Below are 7922 nucleotides of genomic sequence, written 5' to 3'. Positions count from 1 at the left end.
GATGGTGTGCAGCCTGGGTCTGATGTGATGAGGAAGACATTTACCTCTGGTCCTCCTCCCCACATCCTCCGTGTAATCATGAGATTGATTCATACCTGTTGAATCATCCTTGCAACCCAGGGATAAATCCCGCTTGATCACGGCATGTGATCCTCTTTTTCCCAAAGGTTTTACTTGTTCACTTGAGAAAGCGAGAGAACATACACAAGAGGGGTGGGGTGCAGAGGGAGAGGGACTAACAGACTCAGGCAGGGAGTCTGATGCCATTTGATGATGCTGATGCAGGGCTCAAACCCAGGACCCAGGATCGTGACCTCAGCCAAAGGCAGAGAGAGGCTTAGCGGAATTAACCACGCAGGTGCCCCGGTGTATGATCCTTTTATTATGCTGTTGAATTCAGATTGCTGATATTTTGTTGGGGATTTTTGCATCTATATTCATCAGGGATATTGGCCTGTAATTAATTTCCCTCCCTCCCTCCCTCCCTCCTTTCCTTCCTTCCTTCCTTCCTTCCTTCCTTCCTTCATCAGGGTAATAGTAACCTTGTAAAATGAGTTTGGAAAGTGTTTTTTCCTCACCAGTTTTTGTGGAAGAGTTGAAGATTAGTATTAATTATTTATAAAGATTTTATTTGGACACAGAGAGAGAGCCCAAGCAGGGGGAGGACCAGAAGGAGAGGGAGAAGCAGACTCCTTGCTGAGCAGGGAGCCTGATGTGGGGCTGGATTCCAGGATCCTGAGATTATGACCTGAGTGGAAGGCAGATGCTTAACTGACTGAGCCACCCAGGTACCCCAAAGATTGATTGGCATTAATTCTTTAAATGTTTCTTTTTTTTTTTTTTTTTTAGATTTTATTTATTTATTCATGAGAGACACAGAGAGACAGAGGCAGAGACACAGGCAGAGGGAGAAGCAGGTTCCATGCAGGGAGCTGGACAGGGGACTCGATCCCGGGTCTCCCGGATCACACCCTGGTAAACCGCTGAGCCCCCCGGGGCTGCCCAATTCTTTAAATGTTTGATTGAATTCACCAGTGAAGCTGTCTGGTCCTGGGCTTTTCTTTATTGAGAGATTTTTAATTACTTATTCAACCTCCTTATCAGTTATGGATCTATTCAGATTTTCTGTTTCTTCCTGATTCAGTCTTTGTAGGATGTACGTTTCTAAGCATTTATCCATTGTTTATACATTATCCAATTTCTTAGTGTATGATTGTTCATGGTTGTCTCTTCTGAACCCTTGCGTTTCTGTGGTATTCCCTGTAATGTGTCCTTTTTTATTTTTATTTGAGTCTTTTTCTTTTTCCATTACTCTAGCTAAAGATTGGTCAACTTTATCTTTTAAAAAATCAGCTCTAAGTTTTGCTGATCTTTTCTGTTGTGTTTGTAATGACTACTCCATTTATTTCTGCTAACCTTGGGCTTAGTTTATTCTTTTTCTTCTAGGTCTTTCAGGTATAAAGTTAGGTTATTTGAGATCTTTCTTTTTTTCTTAATGTAAGCAATTATTATGATAAGCTTTGCTCTTTGAACTGCTTTTGCTTCATCCCATATTGGTATGTTGTGTTTCTTTCTTTTTTTTTAAAAAAAATATTTTATTTATTTATTCATGAGAGATACAGAGAGACTGAGGGGCAGAGACACAGGCAGAGGGAGTAGAAGTCCCCATGCAGAAAGCCTGATGCAGGACTCCATCCTGGGTCTCCAGGATCAGGCCCTGGGCTGAAAGCGGTGCTAAACCGCTGAGCCACCCAGGGATCCCCAGGTATGTTGTGTTTCAGCTTTCTTTTGTCTCATGATATTTTTTTATTTCCCTTTTGATTTCTTCTCTGATCCATTGATTCATCAGGAGTATATTGTTTAATTTCCACATATCTGTGAATTTTCCAGTTAGATTGTAGAGTTGATATAATTTTGTCCTTAAATGTTTGGTACAATTCACCAGTGAATGCAACAGAGCCTGGTACTTTCTGTATTGGAGGGTTATAAATTATTGATTCAATTTCTTTAATAAACATAGGCCATTTGGATCATCTATTTTTTGAGTGTGAGTTTTGACAGATTGTGTCTTTCAAGGAATTGGTTCATTTCATCCAGGCTATCAAATTTGTGGGCATAGAGTTGTGGGGTTTTTTTGTTTGTTTTGGGTTTTCTTTTTTTTTTTTCTTTCTTTTTCTTTTTTTTTTTTTTTTGTATTTTTGCATCTACACTTATGTTTATTTTTAATTTTTTAAAATTTTTATTTAAATTCAAATTGGTTAACATACAGTGTAGTATTAGTTTCAGATGTAGAATTTAGTGATTCATCACTTATATACAACACCCAGTGCTCATCACAAGTACCCTTCTTAATACCCATCACCCATTTAACCCATCCCCTACCCTCACCTCCCCTCTGGTAGCCATCAGTTTGTTCTTTATAGTTGAGAGTCTGTTTCTTGGTTTGCCTCTCCTTTCCCCTGCACCATGTTCATTTGTTTTGTTTCTTAAATTTTACATATGAGTGAAATCATATGGCATTTGTCTTTCTCTGACTGACTGAATTTGCTTGGCATTATACTCTAGCTCCATCCATGTTGTGGCAAATAGGAAGATTTCATTCTTTTTTATGGCTGAATAATAATCCGTTATATATATGTGTGTATATATATGTGTGTGTATGTAATGCTACTATAAAATAAGGGTGCATGTATCCCTTTGAGTTAGTGTTTTTGTATTTTGGGGGTAAATACTCTATATTGTGATTGCTGGGTCCTAGGGTAGTCCTATTTTTAACTTTTTGAGGAATTTCCATACTGTTTTCCGTAGTGGCTGCCTGAGTTTGCATTCCCACCAACAATGCATGAGTGTTCCTATTCCTCAACATCCTTACCAACATCTGTTGTTTCTTGTGTTGTTGATCTTACCCATTCTGACAGGTGATATCTCTTGTGGTTGTGACTTCCATTGCCCTGATGGTAAATGATGATGAACATCTTTTGATGTATGTATTAGTCATCTGGAATTCTTTGGAGAAATGTCTTGTTCATGTCTTCTGCCAATTTTTTAATTGTATTATTTGTTTTTTGGGAGTTGAGTTTTATAAGTTCTTTATAAATTTTGGATACTAATCCTTTATTGGATATGTCATTTGCAAATATCTTCTCCCATTCAGTAGGTTGCCTTTTAGTTTTGTTGATTATTTCCCTCACTGTGCAAAGCTTTTTATTTTGATGTAGTTCCAATAGTTTTTTATTTTGTTTCCTCCACCTCAGGAAACATATCAAGCTCATTACATATGAGCTTGAGAAGAATGTATATTCTGCTGTTGTTTGATGAGGTGGTCAATAGATGTCAATCATAACCAGTTGATTGATAGTGCTGTTGAATTCAACTATGTCTTTACTGATTTTCTGCTTTCTGGATCTATTTCTGATAGTCTAGAGTTGAAATTTCCAACTGTGGTAGCAGATTCACCTATTTTTCCTTGCAGATCTATCCATTTTTCCCTCATGTAGTTTGATGCTGTGTTGTTAGGCACATACATATTAAGGATTTCTAAGTCATCTTGAAAAATTGACCACTTATTGTTATGTAATTATTCTATATGTTGGCAAATTGAACACCAATAAAAGATAAATTTATAAAAAAATAATGGGGATCCCTGGGTGGCGCAGCGGTTTGGCGCCTGCCTTTGGCCCAGGGCGCGATCCTGGAGACCCGGGATCGAATCCCACATCAGGCTCCCGGTGCAGGGAGCCTGCTTCTCCCTCTGTCTGTGTCTCTGCCTCTCTCTCTCTCTCTCTCTGTGACTATCATAAATAAATAAAAATTAAAAAAAATTTTATAAAAAAATAATGCCTCTTTTTCCTTATTTTGATGTCTGCTTTGAAATCAATGCAGCAACTTCTGCTTTTTAGAATTAGCATTGGCACAATACAGCTTTCTTTATCTATTTACTTTTAATCTATGTGTTTTTATATTTAAAATGGATTTCATGTAGACAACATACAGATGGGTCTTCTTTTTTAATCCATTCTGACAATCTTTTGTCTTTTATTTATTTTTTCTTTTATTTATTTATTTGAGAGAGAGAGAGAGAGTGCATGCATGTGTGAGTAGCAGGGGTAGGGTGCAAAAGGAGAGAGAGAGGGAGAAGCAGACTCCCTGCTGAGCAGGGAGCCCAATGCAGGGCTTGATCCCAGGACTGTGAGATCCTGAGCTGAAGGCAGACGCTTAACCAACTAAACCACTCAGGTGCCCCACAATCTTTCTCTTTTAATTCATGTATTTAGACCATTGACATTTAAAGTGACTATTGCTATAATTGGATTGATGTCTACCATATTTGTTTCTGTGTTCTATTTGTTGCCTTTGTTCTTTGTTCCTATTTTTTTGTTTGCTACTATTTTTCTGCCTTTTGTGGTTTTACTTGAACATTTTATATGATTTCATTTTCTGTCCTTTCTTAAATATCGATTATACTTCTTTTTTTATGGTCACCCTAGGGTTTGCAATATACATTTATAACAAATCTAGGTGCACTTGCAAATAACACTATATGGTTTCACTGGTAGTATGAGTATCTTATAATAACAAAATAATCCTAATTCCTCTCTCCTGTCTTTTGTATCATTGTGTCATTCATTTCACTTATATTTAAGCATACATAAGCATATGTATATACTTAAGCATACATACTCAAAATACATTATTGCTATTATTATTTTGAACAAGCCTGTCTGTTCAATCAGTTAAGCATAAGAATAATAAATTTCTGTTTTACTTTCACCTATATTTTTCTGATATTTTTCTTTTCTTTATGTGGATGTGAGTTTCTGACCTATATCATTTCACATCTCTGAAGAATTTCTTTTACAATTTTCTGCAAGACAAGTTGGCTGGCAGCAAATTCTTTCCATTTTTGTTTATCTGAGAAAGTCTTTATTTCTCCTTCATTTTTTGAAAGATAATTTCACAGGGTATAGAATTCTGTGTTGGTAGGGTTTTTTTCTCTCAGTGCTTTAAATATTTCACTCATTTTCTTCTTGCTTGAATTGTTTCTTTCCTTCTTTCTTTCTTTCTTTTTTTTTTTTTTTTTTGCTTGAATTGTTTCTGAAGAAAAGTCAAATGTAATTTTTATCTTTGCTCCTCTATCAGTGAGATGGTTTTTCCCTCTGGCTTCTTGCAAGATGTTTTCTGTATTGTTGATTTTCTGCAATTGGAATATTATATACCTAGGTGCTTACATTCCCTACCTATTATTTTATCTGTTAGAGCCTTTAGCATATTAATCATAATTGTTTTAAATTCTCTGTCAACATCTCTACCATGCTTGAGTCTGTTTTTGATGAATCTTTGTCTCTTCAAACTGTGGTTTTTATCCTTTTATTTATATTTTAAAGATTTATTTATTCATTTTTTATTTTTATTTATTTATTTGAGAAAGAAAGAGTGAGTGGGGGGAGGGGCAGTGGGAGAGGGACAAGGAGACTCCATGCTGAATGTAGAGCCCAATGTGGGGCTTGTTCCCACAACCCTGAGATCACAACCCAAGCCAAAATCAAGAGTGAGATGCTTAACTGACTGAGTTACCCAGGCACCCCTTATTTATCTATTAGAGAAAGAGAGAGAGAGAGTGCATGCACCCTTAAGTTGGGGGAGGGACAGAGGAAGAGGAAGAGAATGTTCAAGCAGGCTTCCCGCTGAGCACAGAGCCCAATGCAGGGCTTGATCTCATGACCCATGAGATCATAATCTGAGCCAAAATCAAAAGTCAGATACTTAACTGACTGATCCACTCCTGTTTTTTAACCCTTTTATTATGTTGTGATTTTTTTCCTTAATAGCTGGACTTGAGGTAATGGGAACTTCAGTAAATAAGCCCGTGATGGTCCTGTGACTAGTTTGTAGTCTTTTAATGAACATTTGCCTCTGGACTGAACTTTACGAGTGTTTCTCCTAGTTTCTCCCCTCTGCTTAGTTGGCAAATGATAGATAGAGTGGGCTGAAATGGGAAATTTCCCTTCTTCCACATGGAAGAGTAGAGTGGGCTAGAATTATTTTCTTTTCACCAATTTGGTTAGGCTCTGAAAAACCACAGATAGTTTTGGCTCTGGTTAAATAGTTTCTCCCTAGGGAAGGCTTTGTTAAGATCAAAATGCTCTGGTGTATTTCCAAATGATTATTTGCCCATTCTCCCTGCTGGAAGCATGAGGGGACCCTTCTCTAATATTCACTCTGAGAATCAGGTCATGCTCCTGAAGGTAAACTCACAAAAGTGGGGGGGGGAGGGTCCCTCATCACTGGTTTCTCCTGGAGTTTTTAATTTTCAGACTTGTCATACTGACGGCTGCTGGCAACTTGCCATGCTGACACTGGCTGGCAACTTGCCAATTACAGTGTAAGCTTACCTACTTTGTTTTCCTGGCACTGTTTCCTGCAGAGGTTTCTGCTCCAGTAAGTTGTGATTCTCTGTATTCACCTGTTTTCTCCGATTTCGGGGGGAGTGGTTTGCCCTGTGACCTCACTTTTCTGAGGGATTTAGGGAGATTTGTTGATTTTTCCATCTGTTCAACTTTTTACTTGTTAGGACCAAGTGACAACTTCCAGGCTTCTTATGCCAGACCAGAAATCAGAAGTCTTGAGTTTCTTTTCATATTGATTTATAAAAGTTTCTTTATGTGTTATGGAAAACAAGTCTTTGCCATATATGTGTTGTAAACGTTTCCTCTATTCTTTTACTTTTTCTCTTAAATTTATTTATGAAGACTTGTCATAAAAATATGTTTATGCTTCAAGGTGTTATTTAGGAAGGTGTCCTCCACTCCTATAATTATAAAACCAATCTTCCAATTTTTTTCTAAAATTATATGTTCTTTCACTTAAACCTTTAATACTCTGAAATTCATTTTTGGTATGCAGTATGAGGTAGGAGTCTAACTTAAATTTCCCCCCCAATTCTTCCTAACTCTTCACCCTTGCTTACAGACTTCCCTTATCCTGGAATGTTCTTCCTGTGTTTACATAATTAGCAGAATCTTATTCATCTTTCCAGGTCCTGCTCCATGTACCCTTCCTTTCTTGACCAGCTCAAAATGTTTTGGCCTCTTCTGAAATTCTATCACATTTGTTATTTGACTCATTGATTTATCACTTATAATTTGCTGTCTGACATTTTAATTTTCATTTAGATTTCCTTTTTTTGGAAATACACTTCATGTGTAATGCACTCTACCTGCCAGATGATATGACTCCTAAAGATCCTTTAGTCTACTGGGAGAAAGAAACACTAGGCCTTTGGAGATGGATAGGATTTGGGGCATTGGGATGGCTCAACTGATGCTTCAAGTTCTTTGGGGCATTGGGGTGGCTCAACTGATGCTTCAGTTGGCTGAGTGTCTGACTTCAGCTGATCATGATCTTGGAGTCTTGGGATTGAGCTGCACATTGGGTTCCCCATTCAGTGCGAAGTATGTTTTTCCCTCTCCCTCTGCCCCTCCTCCTGCTCATTCTCTCTCTCTCTTTCTCATATAAATAAATAAAATCTTTAAAAAAAGAATATAAATTGAGGAAAAGGAACTTATTATTCTTATATCTCTCTCTTGAAGCCACTTGAGCCCCTCACTCGCACATGGTAGAAAATCTTTGCTACAGATTACATTGGAAACGGAGTCCTTTACTAAGCCTTCTTTAGTGTCTCTCTCTCAGAATGAGCTGGTGATCCCAAGGCTGATTTTCTCTACTTGGATTCTAAATTCCCAACCTCCCTCCAACAGTTACTCCCAGCTCCAGAGCCTGTTACTATCTTTTGGACCTCAGGTATACAGAGTTGGGTTACTCCTCTTCCTCAGTTCTTAACACATGACCACCATCAAACTGTGTAAAGGCTCTCTCTTATCTGTTTCTTTCCCCCCTCTACTCCATTCCCCACTCCTATTCCC

At 37.8% G+C, this 7922-nt stretch overlaps 1 protein-coding gene across 2 annotated transcripts in view; it reads left to right on the top strand.

Annotated features, from left to right (window-relative positions):
• Positions 1 to 7922, top strand: part of ST7L (suppression of tumorigenicity 7 like) — a 141365-nt gene that overhangs the window by 106112 nt on the left and 27331 nt on the right. The window lies entirely within an intron of this gene.

This window comes from Vulpes vulpes, chromosome 8 (genome assembly GCF_048418805.1).
Source record: "Vulpes vulpes isolate BD-2025 chromosome 8, VulVul3, whole genome shotgun sequence".
In the NCBI taxonomy this organism is placed as follows: domain Eukaryota; kingdom Metazoa; phylum Chordata; class Mammalia; order Carnivora; family Canidae; genus Vulpes; species Vulpes vulpes.
The sequence above is the reverse complement of the archived record's forward strand: the minus strand, read 5'-3'. Positions and strand labels throughout refer to the sequence as shown.